The 21406-nt window shown below is 36.9% G+C and overlaps 1 protein-coding gene and 1 long non-coding RNA gene across 2 annotated transcripts in view; one reads left to right on the top strand and one right to left on the bottom strand.

Annotated features, from left to right (window-relative positions):
* Positions 1-21406, bottom strand: part of LOC114302083 (uncharacterized) — a 172815-nt gene that overhangs the window by 114717 nt on the left and 36692 nt on the right. The gene's annotated exons all lie outside the window — the stretch shown is intronic.
* LOC114268112 (uncharacterized) lies at positions 5127-14156 on the top strand. The gene is made up of 4 exons (XR_014358822.1): positions 5127-5402; positions 6110-6154; positions 7637-10938; positions 11645-14156. It is a non-coding gene; the product is annotated as an uncharacterized LOC114268112 (long non-coding RNA).

Here is a 21406-nt window from a genome sequence, read left to right as displayed (position 1 = left end):
CCACTTTGTTTTCTGGTCTTTCAAACCCGTCATCGATGGCTTTAGATATTGTAGGCCTGTTATAACTATAGATGGTACATTCTTATACGGTAAATACACTGGTGTGTTGCTTGTAGCAACGATTGTCACTGCCAATGGCAAAATATTACCGCTTGCATTTGCTGTTGTCGACAGGGAGAGTTTGGAGTCTTGGTCGTTCTTCATTCAAAATATCAAAGAACATATTGTCCTGGACTGACAGGGAGTGACTTTAATATCTGATCGAGCTGAGAGTATTTTAGCTGCTGTGAGGCGGCATTGGCTAAATCCCTCGCTCCAATGTGTTGGATATCATCGGCACTGCCTTCGACATATTTGTAGTAACTTTAACACAAAGTTCAAAAATAAGGAGCTCAAACAACTTCTATGGAAAGCAGCAAGTGCTAATCAACGATGAAAGTGTAATGGTTACTTAGAATAGATACAGGCTATTAACCAAGAAGCCATCAATTGGGTTCACAAGATGAATCCTAAGGACTGGGCCCTTGCATATAACGGTGGATATCGCTAGGGGGTATTGACCAGTAATAATGTAGAGTGCTTCAACAGCGTCTTCAAAGGTGCAAAGAACTTACCTATCTTAGCTATGGTTGAATTTACATTTCGACGGCTCGTCAAATATTTTGACGAGATGGGAGCCCAAGCTAAAACAGATGTAAGGAATGAGTTCCAATACCCTAGAGAGATGCAAAAAACTATCAAGGAGGGTATCGCAAGGGAAAATACTTTCCAGTTGATATCGTATGACAGGTTAGTTTGTAATGTGAAAAAATTGTTATTATTATGTTGTTAAGTTAATTACACCTAAAAACATGAACTTGATTAGTTTGTATCAATATTGTCTTATAGGCCCCGCCGCGTATTTGAGGTACATACATCTTTTCGCCGTGGACGAGGTCGCCATAGACAGATTGTGCGGATGAATCAACCCACGTGCAATTGTGGGAAATATGAGATAAGACACTATCCATGTTCCCATATGTTCGCTGTAATGTCTAAATGCGGTGACAATCCATTCGAGTACGTTGATCCAGTATATAGGCTTCCTGTATACATGAGGGTTTGGGAAACTAAATTCAATCCAATACCGCATCAAGATTATTGGGATGATCCGCAGTGGACCTTAATGCCTAATGTACTTCGTCTGCGAGAAGAGTAAAACGGGGTCGTACATCTATGGCTCATATTCCGAATGAGATGGATATATCAGACAGGCGTTTGACAGCTCGTTGCAGTCAGTGCCAGCAGACAGGTCATGACAGGCGAACATGTCCAGCGCGACTTGGTCGATGAAGACTATGTAATACTTACATATTGTAATATATCATTTTGAAATTCTTTATTTGTAATAGATCATTTAATTATGTCTTTTTAAATTCTTTATTTGTAAACGGGGTCGTACATTTAAAATGTGTATTACAAAATGTGTACTTGATTCAAAATGTGTAATACAAAATTGAAAATGTGTATAATTTATTCAAACTTATATAATTTATTGAAAATGTGTACTAGTTTTTCACTGTGTACTTGATTCAAAATGTGTATTACAAGATTCTATACTTAATCACGTAGTTCTTCTACCATTTCAAAATTTCATATTTTTGAATAAATTTAATATCGAATGCTGCAATCATCGTTCACATTTTATAATTTAAAAAATTTACAAATTTTAAAAAAAAATAACCTATTATAAATTAAAATTTTAAAAATTGGAATGCTGCAGTCATTGTTCACAATTACAAATTTTTTATGTAATTTACAAAATTTATAATTTATTCAAACTTTTAGCATTACAAAATCAATATTTAAGTTTTGTCAAATATGCCATAAATGTAATCATTAATTTCGAATTGCTTCCATGTAAGTGGCACATAAATTTGTCTTTTCTCGCACCCATAAGATTTACTTCATTGTATTTTAAATCGTTAAGTACAAAATCAATAATTACAATTTTTCTGTTATTATGTTATGATTAAATGAGATTTTGATATGGATGATCTAATATTTCAGTTGTACAGGCTCCATGGCACATGTACCTGAGGAGGTTCCACTGTTCAGACAGGCACATCGGGCTGACAGTATATGGGAGCGTCCGGTATGCAATAACGTTTGTTGGACTTTACGCTTACAATTAAAATACATTGCATTTTGTTGTATATTTCGTGATAATGCTATTATTTAAACTGGTCATTCTGTTGTGCAGGATGAGGCACGCACCGTGTTGACATGCCGTCAGGCAGATTCTGGATTGTGGGAGCATCCGTTGGACCATAGAGTCTTGCAGTATGTATTACGCGCGGGATTCTATGGTGTTTATCGTATCGGGCACATTTGACTAGACCACGCACTCATCACTGCTCTCGTCGAGAGGTGGCGCACAGAGACTCATACATTCCATTTCCCGATCGGGGAGGCCACTGTCACATTGCAGGACGTATCCGTCCTATATGGTCTTCGGATTGATGGCCGAGCAGTTACTAGAGTTGACCCATTTTTCACGACGGAGCAGTGGATAGCCCTATGTGCTGAGCTATTGGGAGTAGCACCTATACCAGCAGATTTACAGGCAGGTAGATTGAGGGTCAGGTGGCTGGCCGAGCAATTTGCTCATCTTCCAGATCATGCTCCAGATGAGTTGGTACAGCAGCATACCCGAGCATATATTATGTGGCTTATTGGGGGGTACTTCTCCCTGATAAGTCACAGAACCTGCTCAAGCTGATGTACTTGCCACTGCTGACATTGACGAGATTGGGCAGTACAGCTGGGGTAGCGCGGCTTTGGCATGCTTGTATAGGATGCTATGTCGAGCAGCTCAGGTGGGTACGAGGGAGATTGGAGGACCACTTGTGTTGCTACAGGTTAGGAAGAATTTTATTACATGTCAATTCATATTGTATGCCATATATCAGTATTGGAATTGTGTTCAAACTATTGCAGATTTGGGCATGGGAGAGATTGATTCGCATTGCCCCGTCTAGGCGGCAACCGGTTGGTCCTGGTGAGCTTCCTATGGATGAGGGGGACATGCAGTTGCCCCTTGGACCGCGAGGTAGCTGATGGAGGGTTAACATGGGCCACGAGGTCGTCTCGACCCACGTAGTGGTAGTTTATAGAGACCAGCTGGACCGAATGATCGAGGGCGAGGTATGAAATTTTTTGATTGCATTTTAGTTGTCTTCTTCATTGTATATGTTTTGAGTTCACGAGCAAAATTTAATTTATTTGTCGTCATTGTAGTTTTTCTGGCAACCTTACGCTGGGGTCCTCGGCATGCTCCCCGACTACTGTCGACTGGGTCAGGAGATATGGATGGCGAGAGTGCCACTTATTTGTTTTGACGTGGTTGAGTGGCATCTCCCCCATCGTGTCCTCCGACAGTTTGGTCGGGTCCAGTCCGTGCCGGATCGGGTCCGGTCAGTTCTCACTGACATCTCCTACGTTGACGATAAGGCCCATATTGAGCCCCCCCCAGAGCGCGCAGGAGAGGCCGAGGTTTTGGTCGTGGCGGACGTCGTGGTCGAGGTCGGGGTGCGGGCAGAGGCAGAGGTCGAGGTCCAGCTGCAGATCGTGATACAGTTGCACCAGATGATGGAGTTTCACAGCTCACAGCAATATCCGATCTTCGGCCACAGACAGGATCAGGGGCAGCACATGCAGTAGAGGGGGTCACACTCACAGGCTCCACAGGATACACATTTACGATTGGGGGAGCCAGATATTCAGAGAGTCTACCGCAGGAGACCGAGGAGGGAGGTCCACGGTCGGGGTTGTGGGATTGGGGGCAGGTTAGGGCATTAGCGGGTGTGATATGGAGCGTATAGTTTATTTTATTTATAGTTTTTGGTATAGTTTTTGTAAATCAAACTTGTACAGATGATGTAAATGTGTCATACTTATTTATTCCAAAAATATAATTTTACAATTTTTTATTCTTACTTGTTTTGATGATTTCCATAAAAATGAAAAGGAAAACAGAAAAAAAAGGATAAGAATTGATAGGATTTTATTAACGAGGGAGATTGGAGGACCACTTGTGTTGCTACAGGTTAGTAAAAATTTTATACAAAAAAAATATGGGAAAAAAATGTAAACATTGCATAATGGATAGTTGTGGAAAGAAATATGAATAAAAAGGAAACAAAATAAATATCTAAACAAACACATAATTTTGTTTTCCCTTTTCTTTCACTTTTCTGAATGATTGCATTTACTGTCTTTTTTTCATGTACAAACCAATGATAACCAAACAAAATGTAGACATATATATTTGTTGTTCATCTAGCTTAAACGTGTATTTCAACTATTTGTTATATGAACTTGTAGTTCATTAAGTATCATTATTATATTCCACATCAATAATGCATGAAATCATGAAAGTCTAGTTCAAGTAGCGTTCTTCAAAATAACAATAACGGACAGAAAGTAAAGGTAGAATTACAAGAACTATTCGAAAACAATTGAAATATCTCCCTTCATTGATAAGTCGTAGGTAACCATTACAAATTGCATGCATTACAGAAATGGTTTGGTCGTTCATCCAAACAATTTCATTCATTATCATCATCATCTGACATCTCAATATCAGATTCATACATAACATCCATGCTCCAGGCGAAGTACTGGTGTGCATCATCCATTAACCCATCTTCGGCATGCTCATTTGTGGTCTTCATTAGTCCGGACCTGTAATGACCCCAAAATGCGTATAAGAAATCATCTTTATTTCCCTATGAAATGATGTGGTTTAATTTAATTATATCTATTAGAATTGAAGCATTATCGGTTCAGTTATGGACTTAAAATGGGAATTACCGACCTTTATGGGTTCAAAAATCAAAATTGAGTACTTGGATATGTTAATGGGAATTTTTGGAATTATTTGGGAAAATTAATTTGAAATCTAATTTGTCTGATTCGTTAATGGACGTTTGGGTGATTAACTTTATACTGCAAATTAAAGGCCTTAAATACTTCAGATACCGGAACAGGGGACATATTTATGATCAGCATAATTTTTAGAGTTATCTGGGAAGTTTAATTGAAATGTGATTTTGTGCGATTTGTAAGGGCGTGTTTGGCCCTTCCTATTTGTGGGAAGCTTTTATATATGCATATATGCCTTATGAGTTGTTGAACTCATCTATTTTGAACCAAACAAAAAAATAAAAATATCTAGAGAAAGGGGAAGGAGAACCGTGAGAGAGAGAGAGGGAGAGAGAGAAGAGGCAAAGCTTCTCCCTAAGGAATTCAACATCCATGGAAGCTTGAAGATGGTTGAAGAAGATAGAAGAGAGAGGAAAGATCAACCAAAAGCTTGGGAAAATTGAAGAGACTAAGGGATGAACAAAGGTTTGGGTAAGGTATGTGGCTCTAATTACTAACCTTGTATAGAATCCATCTACTACTTGAAATCATGGATTAATATAGAAGATGTGAGCTTTGAACCCATGAACCTTGATTTTCTAAGAATTCCTTGATTGAAGAAGTAAAATCATTAAATTTGTTTATTGTGAGATTATGGTGTTTGATGAAGAATAATAATGTGAAATTGGTCATGTATTAAAGGGTTTTGGGATTTGATTTACATGTAATTAAGGTTTGATTTTTGAAAATGAAAAGTCCCACAATTTCAGCCATTTTCGGACTGCTGCTGTCCAGGGCCGCACGTGCGGCACTGTTCACCCGCACGTGCGGGGGCAGCTTTGTCCAGCCAACTTTGAATAGGTATATCTTTTGCATCCGAACTCCGTTTTGAGTGATTCTTGAGCCTAAAATCAAGCCCCGGAAGTCTAGTTTCCAATGGCGCTAGTCTCACTCCCAAATTCTAAATACAGAAAAAGTTATACCCAAATTAGTGATGACTGTTCACGTTATGTCAATTAGTTATGTACCATTTCTTCACCTAAACCATTTCCTATCGATTTCTCCCGTTTTCTAAGACATGGATTACAACATATTAAAGAATAATGAGCTTGGTACCACCATGACTAATTGATTGAACGATCAAAGAGAATAAGTAAAGGATCGAGTATAACCTTATATTATGTGTTGTGTACTGTAATTGTAGGTCGAGACGAGGACATTATACCATTACCACCGGGAACCGATCACTGTGAGTGGTAGTACTTCGATGTATCTTTAACCATTAATGATTATTGTTATTGACGTTATGATCTTCGTTATAAGAATTATGTTGACATGTATGTTATGTATGTTACGTAAATATTGTGAAATTATGGAAACATCAAAGGTGTATGCTATATGAGGAACATTGTGAAATTATGGAAACATCAAAAAGGATTTGTGAAATATGCATCTCGAATTTGTGAAGTATGGATCACCAACTTGTGAAATATGAAACGATGTGGCCGAGGGCCATTTGTGAAGTATGAATTTCCGAATTGTGAATTGTGAAACTATGAAGCTAAGAGCCGGATTGTGAACCTATGAAACCCAAAAGCTAATTTGTGTATATGTGAATTTATGAGGCCGAGGGCCGACTTGTGAATTTATGTGGCCAGGGGCCATTTGTGAACTATGAACCTATGTGGCCAGGGGCCATTTGTGAAATTATGAAGCTATGAGGCCAAGGGCCAAACTTGTGAACTTGTGAATCCAAAGGGCCGAAGGCCGATGTGATAAGTTGTGAATCTATGAAACCTAAAGGCTATCGTGAATGTGTGAACCCCTCAGGCCAAGGGCCGAACTGTGGAATTGTGAAACCGATAAAGTCATCTGTAATCTAATGAAAATGTGCTTACTTTGCCCTGTTAACTTTATGTTAATTATGTCAACTCGTGGGAATGATGTAACGGTTACCATTAGGACTATTAATTACAAGGCAAGACAACTATGTTAACATATAAGAACGATTAAACAACGGTGTATACTATTGATTAATAGAGCACGTGAATTAAGTCATTTACCCAAAAGAATTTATGTTCATTCTTGAAGAATAGATTCAGAGTAAATATAAGAGTAGCTATGTGTATGAATTTGAAGTTATTTTACTATGTTGCTTATGAATTGGAAGTTATTCAGAATCTACGATATAAGTGCAAAGTTTAGCATTATTATGTGACTCTCATGAGAATGTGAATTAGTCTCTTATTGTTAAGCGTATGATAATGACATGATACAACAAGAAACGCTCTAGTTATAATATGTTCCGTTTGAATTAATGAATGATGTTTAAGTATGTTTCAGGCATGTTTCCAGTATGTTACAAGTTCAAGTATGCTCAGGTATGTTTCAAGTATATGTTACAAGTTTGAATATACTACAAGGTCAGATATGTTACAAGGGCCTTAGTGCCATATGTTTCAAGGGCCTTAGTGCCATATGTTACAAGGGCTTTATGCCATATGTTTCAAGGGCCTCATGCCACCATGTTTCAAGGGCTTATAGCCACCATGTTTATGTTGCAAGATTGAACTTAAAGCCGTTATGTACGTAGCACAGAATCAGACTAACTATGTGAACTCTACATCTTTATATGCATTGCTATGTGTTATGTTTCAATTTAAGCATCGTTTTATTTATGTATTACTATTCACTGAGCTTGGCTCACTCTGTCTAACGTCTGTTTCTGTAGGTAACCAACCAAGTGGTCAGTCCTAGTCATGACACCCGTTTTCTTTTGTCAACCTTCGTGGGTTCAGGCGCTGCACGAAGCCATTTATTTTTGTAAAGTCTATTGAAATGTTGGCTTAATTTTGATTACCTATTTAAAGTTAAAGAGGTAGAACTTCAATGATTTTTATATAAGCCCAATGATGGGGCTGGGTCTGTACATATGGTTGTTTATCACCGATGCCACAACATGTGGTTTGGAGCTTTATCTATTTTCCATGATAAATGTGATGTATAAGAGGTCCTGGCATGTAGATGTAGCTCAATGGAATTTATATGTATTGTTATTTTCCTACTTTATGCTTCCGATGAGGCCCCATATGTTATTTATTACAGGTTAAGTGTTCGTTTTCAAACGGGTCATGCCCAAACTTTTAAGGGCGGGTTTGGGGCGTGACAAGTGGTATCAGAGCACGAGTTGCTATCTCACACACGAATCCATTGAGCTTTAGGATGTCCAGAAAAGACTTAGGCATCATGTATGACATCCTTAGTGCACATGAAAGGAATTGATAGCAACGATAATGGTACATGTAATGACGCTAACCGCAATGGTTATTATTCATGTCTATTATACATTTCTTGTATATATTGTGATTGATTACTATGCAGAACATGGTAAGACCTGCAGATGGGATTAAATCAATAAAGTTGCGCAGCGGAAGCGTGGTAAGAATTCACGTTGAACGGTAAGACAAGTTATATGCCTATGACTAAGTGAAATGTGTGTTATTAATTGTGACTGTAGAATTGATAAATATCTGCGAAGCATTTGTTTAGATGACTTGCTTACATGATTTAGTGCGCACATAAGATAATATGTGCGATGTGCACTTTCTGTAACATAGGCACATCCTTCTTATTATAACAATGTTTAAACCTGCGAGTTCGAGAGGTTATTGTAAGTTGATAGTTGCTAAAATAAGTTTCGCATGATACTTTGTAATATGTTGAAAAGGACTGGCTGTGATAAAAAGTTATACATATAGTGATTCTGTTTTGTTCATGCGTAATCTGTAATCTGTAATCAGGATTTCTTACAAGGAATGGTCGAATAATATGAAGAACCCCACCTATATGATGAGTCTGCCCATATGATACCGGTAAAAAAAAAAAAATGATAAGTTATGACAGAAAAAAAAAAAATTGGAATTTTGTTTCTGCATTTTAATGCAAACTGTTAAACTAATCCCTATTTTGTATTTAAAAAGGGGTTAAGTAAAGTTTATGACTAACTAGTCAACTTGAACTTATGACGACATGACCAAGTGTCTGGTATGTTGCGAGAAGTTACGAAACTGTATGTTCTTTGTTTTGAGACTATAAGGATGATTTGTGATCACATGTTTTTAAACAGTAAGTATTTTTCGAAATGATCAAAATGTTATGAACTTCCGACATGTTTATGACATGATAAGCTTTCTGGATAATTTTCCAAAATGACTAGATACGCTACGAAGCTCTGAATGTTCAAGATATGACAAGATTTCTGAAAGAAATATTCTGCTATGCGTGAATGAGTTCTTTAATTGATAATTTATTGTTGCATACTTGATGAAAGCTTTATGTTGAGCCTCAAGTTATTCTGCCTATCTGTTATAAGTTAAATCAGAGATTGTTCTGTCAAAGTTTAAATAAGTTTAAGGCTATTGAGAATTATTCCATCATCTGATATCTTTGAAAGGCCTGATAAGTTTCTGAGTAATATCTTTGAACGACGTATTGTATGTACGTATGAAGGGTTTGAAGAACTTTATGTATTACATATTTTTGGAAAATGTTTTTGTCCATGTTAGAAACATTTTACTACCTATGGAACAAGAATATAAGAATTTCATGGTAAATGTATTATGTGCTTGCTGTCGTGATGTTGACTTTGAGGTCTTCTAAGCCAACATGGATTTTAAATGAATACTACTTTACTGTAATGTGGGAAGTATGACCATTAAGGTTTGATCTGTATTTGATTTTACGAATCCTCTACTCTGAACATGTAATTTCTTGATATGAAATTTAGGTTGGCACTTGGAGTTTTTTAGAGATTTGATTTGAACTGATAAGTCTAATTCAGATAATGAACAAAGAGCCATGAAGTTGTTGAGTTAGAATTTAATTACTACGATGGGTCTAATTATTGTACGAGGTATATACCTTTGAAATGCAATTATGTCGTGAATGTTTCCTTAACCTTTGAGGAATTATGATAATGGGGGTTATTTGTGAGTTTGAATTATGTTTGATAGTTTATGAGCTGCATGCGAACGAATACTTGAAATGAATTCATTTCTGAATACCCTTAAGTTGTCATATTATGTGGAAGATATGATTTGTGGAGTAATAAATTAAAATGTACAAGTTATGAATAATGAGACGATACTTTGATGTTATTACATACTACTATCAAGTGGGTTACCAATCAGTCAGTAAAGACGCATTACTTGTGATTTTGGGAGCAACCTCCATTGAAATTGATTGTATAAAATTGGGAATGGCTAAATGATTGAGAAATGTTATATGTCCAAGACGGAACTAGACTTGTGACAAGGAGAATCAAGTTTGGAGGACCAAACTTCTTAAGGTGGGAAGGATGTAATGACCCCAAAATGCGTATAAGAAATCATCTTTATTTCCCTATGAAATGATGTGGTTTAATTTAATTATATCTATTAGAATTGAAGCATTATCGGTTCAGTTATGGACTTAAAATGGGAATTACCGACCTTTATGGGTTCAAAAATCAAAATTGAGTACTTGGATATGTTAATGGGAATTTTTGGAATTATTTGGGAAAATTAATTTGAAATCTAATTTGTCTGATTCGTTAATGGACGTTTGGGTGATTAACTTTATACTGCAAATTAAAGGCCTTAAATACTTCAGATACCGGAACAGGGGACATATTTATGATCAGCATAATTTTTAGAGTTATCTGGGAAGTTTAATTGAAATGTGATTTTGTGCGATTCGTAAGGGCGTGTTTGGCCCTTCCTATTTGTGGGAAGCTTTTATATATGCATATATGCCTTATGAGTTGTTGAACTCATCTATTTTGAACCAAACAAAAAAATAAAAATATCTAGAGAAAGGGGAAGGAGAACCGTGAGAGAGAGAGAGGGAGAGAGAGAAGAGGCAAAGCTTCTCCCTAAGGAATTCAACATCCATGGAAGCTTGAAGATGGTTGAAGAAGATAGAAGAGAGAGGAAAGATCAACCAAAAGCTTGGGAAAATTGAAGAGACTAAGGGATGAACAAAGGTTTGGGTAAGGTATGTGGCTCTAATTACTAACCTTGTATAGAATCCATCTACTACTTGAAATCATGGATTGATATAGAAGATGTGAGCTTTGAACCCATGAACCTTGATTTTCTAAGAATTCCTTGATTGAAGAAGTAAAATCATTAAATTTGTTTATTGTGAGATTATGGTGTTTGATGAAGAATAATAATGTGAAATTGGTCATGTATTAAAGGGTTTTGGGCTTTGATTTACATGTAATTAAGGTTTGATTTTTGAAAATGAAAAGTCCCACAATTTCAGCCATTTTCGGACTGCTGCTGTCCAGGGCCGCACGTGCGGCACTGTTCACCCGCACGTGCGGGGCAGCTTTGTCCAGCCAACTTTGAATAGGTATATCTTTTGCATCCGGACTCCGTTTTGAGTGATTCTTGAGCCTAAAATCAAGCCCCGGAAGTCTAGTTTCCAATGGCGCTAGTCTCACTCCCAAATTCTAAATACAGAAAAAGTTATACCCAAATTAGTGATGACTGTTCACGTTATGTCAATTAGTTATGTACCATTTCTTCACCTAAACCATTTCCTATCGATTTCTCCCGTTTTCTAAGACATGGATTGCAACATATTAAAGAATAATGAGCTTGGTACCACCATGACTAATTGATTGAACGATCAAAGAGAATAAGTAAAGGATCGAGTATAACCTTATATTATGTGTTGTGTACTGTAATTGTAGGTCGAGACGAGGACATTATACCATTACCACCGGGAACCGATCACTGTGAGTAGTAGTACTTCGATGTATCTTTAACCATTAATGATTATTGTTATTGATGTTATGATCTTCGTCATAAGAATTATGTTGACATGTATGTTATGTATGTTACGTAAATATTGTGAAATTATGGAAACATCAAAGGTGTATGCTATATGAGGAACATTGTGAAATTATGGAAACATCAAAAAGGATTTGTGAAATATGCATCTCGAATTTGTGAAGTATGGATCACCAACTTGTGAAATATGAAACGATGTGGCCGAGGGCCATTTGTGAAGTATGAATTTCCGAATTGTGAATTGTGAAACTATGAAGCTAAGAGCCGGATTGTGAACCTATGAAACCCAAAAGCTAATTTGTGTATATGTGAATTTATGAGGCCGAGGGCCGACTTGTGAATTTATGTGGCCAGGGGCCATTTGTGAACTATGAACCTATGTGGCCAGGGGCCATTTGTGAAATTATGAAGCTATGAGGCCAAGGGCCAAACTTGTGAACTTGTGAATCCAAAGGGCCGAAGGCCGATGTGATAAGTTGTGAATCTATGAAACCTAAAGGCTATCGTGAATGTGTGAACCCCTCAGGCCAAGGGCCGAACTGTGGAATTGTGAAACCGATAAAGTCATCTGTAATCTAATGAAAATGTGCTTACTTTGCCCTGTTAACTTTATGTTAATTATGTCAACTCGTGGGAATGATGTAACGGTTACCATTAGGACTATTAATTACAAGGCAAGACAACTATGTTAACATATAAGAACGATTAAACAACGGTGTATACTATTGATTAATAGAGCACGTGAATTAAGTCATTTACCCAAAAGAATTTATGTTCATTCTTGAAGAATAGATTCAGAGTAAATATAAGAGTAGCTATGTGTATGAATTTGAAGTTATTTTACTATGTTGCTTATGAATTGGAAGTTATTCAGAATCTACGATATAAGTGCAAAGTTTAGCATTATTATGTGACTCTCATGAGAATGTGAATTAGTCTCTTATTGTTAAGCGTATGATAATGACATGATACAACAAGAAACGCTCTAGTTATAATATGTTCCGTTTGAATTAATGAATGATGTTTAAGTATGTTTCAGGCATGTTTCCAGTATGTTACAAGTTCAAGTATGCTCAGGTATGTTTCAAGTATATGTTACAAGTTTGAATATACTACAAGGTCAGATATGTTACAAGGGCCTTAGTGCCATATGTTTCAAGGGCCTTAGTGCCATATGTTACAAGGGCTTTATGCCATATGTTTCAAGGGCCTCATGCCACCATGTTTCAAGGGCTTATAGCCACCATGTTTATGTTGCAAGATTGAACTTAAAGCCGTCATGTACGTAGCACAGAATCAGACTAACTATGTGAACTCTACATCTTTATATGCATTGCTATGTGTTATGTTTCAATTTAAGCATCGTTTTATTTATGTATTACTATTCACTGAGCTTGGCTCACTCTGTCTAACGTCTATTTCTGTAGGTAACCAACCAAGTGGTCAGTCCTAGTCATGACACCCGTTTTCTTTTGTCAACCTTCGTGGGTTCAGGCGCTGCACGAAGCCATTTATTTTTATAAAGTCTATTGAAATGTTGGCTTAATTTTGATTACCTATTTAAAGTTAAAGAGGTAGAACTTCAATGATTTTTATATAAGCCCAATGATGGGGCTGGGTCTGTACATATGGTTGTTTATCACCGATGCCACAACATGTGGTTTAGAGCTTTATCTATTTTCCATGATAAATGTGATGTATAAGAGGTCCTGGCATGTAGATGTAGCTCAATGGAATTTATATGTATTGTTATTTTCCTACTTTATGCTTCCGATGAGGCCCCATATGTTATTTATTACAGGTTAAGTGTTCGTTTTCAAACGGGTCATGCCCAAACTTTTAAGGGCGGGTTTGGGGCGTGACAGGACCTTTGCAAACGTTGGGTCATGCGATTAACCTCGTCGCGGATACGATGCAATGCCCTTTGCAACAACTGTGGAGTGTCAGTTGACATACGCATGGCTAACCGGCGAGGAAATTTATGATTAACTTCACGACATAGCTCAACGACAACGTTTGTTCGAGTTTTGCGAAATTCTCACTCAGCTCTCATGGTATTGACGGTGGCACGTGTGTAACGCAAATTTGGATTTAATGGGTATTCAAATTCATCTCCATCTGCAACCCAATAGCGACCCATTGCTGAATATAGATCAACCACCGTATATCTCATGATGATATCGCTCGAAATAGCTGTAAAACTTTTGTTGTGGTATGATGCGATATTTATACCATATATACACATGGTAGCTGTATGTATGAAATTATTGTAAACAACTATGCATCAGAGTTGTCACGTCAACTTTTATGACCTGAACAACTATGCATCAACTTGATAGGAGTTGTCACTTCGACTTTTATGAATTGCATAATTTATTGTTATTTCAAAACAAAAAGTAAAAACATAAAAAAAAAAAAGAAGTAAAAACGTCTGAATTAGTCAAATTGCTTAAAATATTTTAAAAAATCAGTAAAAACTTCGGAAAAAAAACACGAAAATTAAGAAAGTAGAATTTTCTGAAAAATATTTTATGAAAAATGAAAAGAACCAAGCTGATCAACCGACTAAACGTCCGAATTAGTCAAATTTCTCTGCCTGAAATTTTTTAAAAAAAATAAATGTGAAATTACAATTTAAAAATCTTTAAAATATTTTTAAATTTTTTGAAATATTTTTTCACAAATTTGTTTTACTTTTTAGGTGTATTGACATATTTATTAATTTATTGTTATTTTGTTATGACACCCCCTCAAAATTTTAATGAATTACATAATTCACAAGGGCACAGTAGGTATGGTACGATAATAAATTGTAGCTCGGCGCAGTGATACGTCCAACATTTCTCAGTGATGCTCGCCAGTGACTTGAACAAACGTAATAATTTGGATGCTTTGTTTTTTCCTCAGATGCTATGTGACTTTGTGCAGCGATGCAGTGATGCATCTGACGTTGTGCAGCGATGCAGTGATGCATCTGACTTTGTGCAGTGATGCAGTGATGCATGTCACTTTATGCAGTGATGCAGTAATGCATGTGACTTTCTGACTTCGTCATGCTTATATAGTTTGTGACTTTTTTCCTCACATTACGTGATGTATGTGACTTTCTGCAGCGCAAATAAATGCTTTCTTTTTTTCTCACATTTCAGAATTCATCTAAGTCACATCAATACGACCACATGACAATAGTGTTGATAAACAATTATGTGATGGACTGAAGGAGTAAAGTGTAATTTACCGAATATAAAAAGAAGCAGAAAATGCAAAGAGGAGAAAATTGGATGACTGTGAAGTTCATTAAGTGAAAATAAGATAAAATATAGGCTGCAAAGTTCCAATCGTGTTTACATATCAGGTGACCATTTTATTATTTCGGTGAAAAAAACAACGATAGTTTTGCAGGTCGAAGTGAGTTGGACGGTTGTGTATTTACTTGCACTCTATTTCATAGTTGTTTATGAAGAATATTACTTTAAAACTAAAAAAATTTAAGCATTTAATTTCATTTATAATTTTTTGAAAACACCAATTTGTACTGAAATCGTCAATTCCAAGTGACTACTTACTGTATTAAAAAAGTAAGCATGAAAAAATAGTTTGATGTGGCGATGTGACAACTCACTGCATGTTGTTTTATTTGACAACTCACTGCTCGAATATGAAGGGATTGCATTATCATCCTCTGGCCTACAATTATGATTTATCTGACAACCACGTCCGTGACTACATCACAGGTACACAAAGTCACGGGTACTCAGGATTGCATAAAATGAATAACATAAAATAATATCACGTGTATCATTTCTTCCATAGTGCCCCAGCATGCATTATTGTCACTAGATCATCTCTAGTTAACCCTCAGTATGATGTCTATAAATAGCGACACCCCCAGTATGATGTTTGTTCAAGTCATAACAATAGTAATATATCTACAATTACTATTATTATTTGTTTGTTTATTTTATGAACAATGTCTTCAAGAGGGGCAGGAAGTTCACGCCAGCAAAGAAATCCGAAAGTGTAGCTGCTACCTCCATTTACTTATGACTACAAGAGCAAAAAGTACTCGAGTCTGAAGGATTATTATGCTGGTATCCGAGCAGAATGGGTGTTCAGGGTAATGGAGCAAGAGGATTGTTTAATGATCTACGTAACTTTGGGGCACTGGTACCTTATCGTCGTTCATTGACCATGGCTAGACGAAATGTGAGTGACTATGAAAAAGTAGTTAGCAGAATTAAGAAGGAGAACAACCGAATGTTGATGCAGAGATGTCGACATTTCATGCTTCAGCTAGCCACCGAAATGGCAGAAGCAAGCAACAGAGATTTGACAGTGATTGAGCGAAATAATGTCTTAAACAATGAAAAATATCTCTCTGACTACTACATGTCAGATGAGGAATGAGAAATCAAATACCTTTATCTTTCATATATGTTTGTATGTTGTCTCATATCTTTGTTACTGGAGTGTAAGACAATGTTGTTGTTCATCTAACGTACGGATATATTTCAAGTACTTGTTTTATGAACTTGAAGTTTATGAAATAACTACATTTATAACTGCACATTTATTAGTTCATGACTTTCTTTATTGAATTGCAATGAGTTAATGAATGTTTTGGTTTAATGAATGGATTAATGTATGTTGAATTATGTGAATACTTAAAACACATAAAACAGAACAGGTAGCTCAGTGAAAAGCTTCCCTTAACTGGGGCTCGTGAAATAATGATCCTGTACGTAAAGAATGTCAATCTCCATCAGGAAAGAAGAAAGAGTCGCCTTCCAATTCCTAGAAGTCCAGTCAAAATGATGACTCTGGTAAGGAATGGAGGGTTGGCAGATAACTAAACTTGGGGGGCTGGACAAACAAGCTCAAAGCCAAGTGGTTGGTCCAGTTGGGGGACTAATAAAGTTCTTACAAACGAACTAGCGCCTTCAACAACACATAAAACAAAACAGGTAGCTCGGTGAAAAGCTTCCCTTAACTGGGGCTCGTGAAATAGGGATCCTGTACGTAAAGAATGTCAATCTCCATCAGGAAAGAAGACAGAGTCGCCTTCCAATTCCTGGAAGTTCAGTAAAAATGATGACTCTGGTAAGGAATGTGGGGTTGACAAATAACTAAACTTGGGGCCTAGACAAACAAGCTCAAAGCCAAGTGGTTGGTCCAGTTGGGGGACTAATAAAGTTCATACAAACGAACTAGCGCCTTCAACAACACATAAAACAAAACAGGTAGTTCAGTGAAAAGCTTCCCTTAACTAGGGCTCGTGAAATCGGGATCCTATACGTAAAGAATGTCAATCTCCATCAGGAAAGAAGAAAGAGTCGCCTTCCAATTCCTGGAAGTCTAGTCAAAATGATGACTCTGGTAAAGGAATGGGGGGTTGATAGATAACTAAACTTGGGGGGCTGGACAAACAAGCTCAAAGCCAAGTGGTTGGTCCAGTTGGGGGACTAATAAAGTTCATACAAACGAACTAGCGCCTTCAACAACACATAAAACAAAATAGGTAGCTCGGTGAAAAGCTTCCCTTAACTGGAGCTCGTGAAATAGGGATCATGTACGTAAAGAATTTCAATCTCCATAAAAAAAAGAGTCGCTTTCCAATTCCTGGAAGTCCAGTCAAAATGATGACTCTGGTAAGGAATGAGAGGTTGACAGATAACTAAACTTGGGGGGCTGGACAAACAAGCTCAAAGCCAAGTGATTGGTCCAGTTGGGGGACTAATAAAGTTCATACAAACGAACTAGCGCCTTCAACAACACATAAAACAAAACAGGTAGCTCGGTGAAAAGCTTCCCTTAACTGGGGCTCGTGAAATAATGATCCTGTACGTAAAGAATGGCAATCTCCATCAGGAAAGAAGAAAGAGTCGCCTTCCAATTCCTAGAAGTCCAGTCAAAATGATGACTCTGGTAAGGAATGGGGGGTTAACATATAACTAAACTTGGGGGGCTGGACAAACAAGCTCAAAGCCAGGTGGTTGGTCCAGTTGGGGGACTAATAAAGTTCATACAAATGAACTAGCGCCTTCAATAACACATAAAACAAAACAGGTAGCTCGATGAAAAGCTTCCCTTAACTGGGGCTCGTGAAATAGGGATCATGTACGTAAAGAATTTCAATCTCCATCAGGAAAGAAGAAAGAGTCGCCTTCTAATTCCTGGAAGTCCAGTCAAAATGATGACTCTGGTAAGGAATGGGGGGTTGACAAATAACTAAACTTGGGGGGCTGGACAAACAAGCTCAAAGCCAAGTGGTTGGTCCAGTTGGGGGACTAATAAAGTTCATACAAACGAACTAGCGCCTTCAACAACACATAAAACAAAACAGGTAGCTCGGTGAAAAGCTTCCCTTAACTGGGGCTCGTGAAATAGGGATCATGTACGTAAAGAATTTCAATCTCCATCAGAAAAGTAGAAAGAGTCGCCTTCCAATTCTTGGAAGTCCAGTCAAAATGATGACTCTGGTAAGGAATGGAGGGTTGACAGATAACTAAACTTGGGGGGCTAGAAAAACAAGCTCAAAGCCAAGTGGTTGGTGCAGTTGGGGGACTAATAAAGTTCATACGAACGAACTACCGCCTTCAACAACACAGAAAACAAAACAGGTAGCTCGGTGAAAAGCTTCCCTTAACTGGGGCTCGTGAAATAGGGATCATGTACGTAAAGAATTTCAATCTCCATCAGAAAAGAAGAAAGAGTCGCCTTCCAATTCCTGGAAGTCCAGTCAAAATAATGACTCTAGTAAGGAATGTGGGGTTGACAGATAACTAAACTTGGAGGGCTGGACAAACAAGCTCAAAGCTAAGTGGTTGGTCCAGTTGGGGAACTAAATTTAAAACCCAATTGGTTTTACTTGATTTGCTTGTCAAAATCACTATTTACAATTAATTATACACAAACAGATTGTTTTCTGCGCCTTTTTCAAGAAATTGACGATTCTCTTAGTATAGAATAGCAATCAACACAAGGCCAAAAATGTAAGAAACTTGACTTGTACCCAAATGACAACAAATAATTCAAATAGTCTTACTTTTCAATGAAGTACACGAACGTGTGGTCGTAACAATGAATGATGCATAGCTAAGTGAAACACAACATTGTCTACATAAGCTTCATTTTTTATTACAGTCTCAATTCAGAAAGTCACATGGCAACAGTGAATTCAATGATTTACCTTATAGTGAGCATGCCATTATTTTGTCCGTATATGCAGATGGATTGTCAAGTCATGTGACTTGGTGCACATGCTTTGGTTTTATCGATTTTTTGCTCGATTTTTTTATTACAGTGACAACTCATTTCTTATTAATATTTGTGGGATTCTCAATTCAGAAAGTCACATGGCAGCAGTGAATTCACTTATTTACCTTACAGTGAGCATGCCCTTATTTTCTCGGTATATGCAGATGGATTGTCAAGTCATGTGACTTGGTGCATAGGCTTTGGTTTTCTTGATTTTCTGCTCGATTTTTTTAATTACAATGACAACTCAACGCCAATTTGATATATGTGGGATTCTCAATTCATAAAGTCACATGGCAACAGTGAATTCACTGATTTACCTTACAGTGAGCATGCCCTTATTTTCTCGGTATATGCAGATGGATTGTCAAGTCATGTGACTTGGTGCACAGGCTTTGATTTTCTCGATTTTTTGCTCCATTTTTTTATTACAGTGACAACTCATCTCTTATTGATATATGTGGAATTCTCAATTCATAAAGTCACATGGCAACAGTGAATTCACTGATTTGCCTTACAGTGAGCATGCCCTTATTTTGTCGGTATATGCAGATGGATTGTCAAGTCATGTGAGTTAGTGCACAGGCTTTGGTTTTATCAATTTTTTGCTCGATTTTTTTATTACAGTGATTCTCAATTCAGAAAGTCACATGTCAACAGTGAATTAACTTATTTACCTTACAGTGACCATACCCTTACTTTGTCGGTATATGCAGATAGATTGTCAAGTCACGTGACTTGGTACACAGTATTTGCTTTTCTCTATTTTTTCATTCTAGTGACAACTCATACCTTGTTCGTATATGTGGGATTGTCATGCAGGGGCATCTTTCTAAAACTGTTCATAACCAACTATATAAACGACTAAAGGTCAAGACACAACCTTACAACTCATTTCGCCCTACGAAATTATCATTCATTTGTTTTAAAAAATTAGCATGGCTACATGGTTCATGGGAGGGAGTGGGAATCGTAAAGGTGGTAGCAACTTGCAAAGGGGTGACAGTTCACGACGAGAAGGGGGAAGGGGACATGGCGATACTGAAGACGATTCATGGGAGGGAGTGGGAGTACCTATTTTAGATTATGCTTGTGGTTATCGTGATAGGTTTGGGAAGCAACATTTTTTGATGCCCAAGTATTATCCAGTTCAAAGAGGTTCATGTATGGATCCATCAGATAATCAAACAGGATATGGTTTAGCAGACGCTAGACTTCTGAAGTGGCCCGCACTATTTATAGAGCGAGTGCAAATGGAAAGATAATGTCGGGAAAATCGACTGAATGTGCCAAAAGCACGTTCTGTTTAGATCCAAAAGGAAGATCTTGATAATGTTGATCGACTATGTGAAAGACTACAACGTGAGATTTCTCAAATGCGCCGTAGGTTAGCCCGCGATATGCAGCTATACATAGTTAAGAAGGATGCCTAGAAGAACAGAACAGAACCAAATGTTGTGGCAATCAAGGGTATCATGGAGGATCCTGAGTTTGTCTCTGACGCTGAGCTTTCGGATTATTCAGACTCTGAGCCACCTACCGATTTAAGCGCGAATTAGGTGTTAATGTCTACACTTCGGCAATATTAGGTCATACATTAATATATAATGTCTGTGTTAGACTAAGTGTTTCCATAATGAGTTTGTCAGATTGTCTGGCTAATATTTGTCTGTCTAACTATTATGTTTATGTATGTATTGTGTGTTCAGTTCATGGTGTCCAGAATGTATTGTTGTCGGAGACTTATGTCTGTACTACCTATGTATTTTTGTGGGAGACTTATGTGTTTTTTCCTCAAGGTTTTCTGAATTACATTATCACCTTCTAACCCAAAACAAAGACAACAGAAAAAAAAAATTATTTAAATGAAAACGGCTTTAGTAAAGTCAAAACAAATTTCTGAATAACACCTTCTAACCCAAAACAAAAACAAGAGAAAAAAATAAAAAATAAAAAACTTTACATGAAAACGGCTTTAGTAAAGCGAAAATAAATTTCTGAATTACATTATCACCTTCTGACCCAAAACAAAGACAAAAGAAAAAATATATATATTTAAATGAAAACGGCTTTATTAAAGCCCAAACAAATTACTGAATAATACATTCTAACCCAAAACAAAGAGAAAATAAAATAAAATAAGATTTACATCAAAATGGCTTTACTAAAGCTCAAAAAATTTATGAATTACATTATCACCTTCTAACCCAAAACAAACACAAGAAAAAACAAAATAAATTTACTTTTGTAAAGCCAAAAAAAAATTATGAATTACACCTTCTAACCCAAAATAAAGACAAAAGAAAAGAAAAAAAAAATTAACATGAGAACGGTTTTAGTAAAACAATTTTAACCAAAAAAATTATTCTGAAATACATTATCACCAAAACAATGACAACAGAAAC

Source organism: Camellia sinensis, unplaced genomic scaffold (genome assembly GCF_055761805.1).
Source record: "Camellia sinensis isolate YWXY unplaced genomic scaffold, ASM5576180v1 Unanchor4, whole genome shotgun sequence".
NCBI lineage: Eukaryota > Viridiplantae > Streptophyta > Magnoliopsida > Ericales > Theaceae > Camellia > Camellia sinensis.
This window is presented reverse-complemented; position numbering and strand designations above follow the sequence as displayed.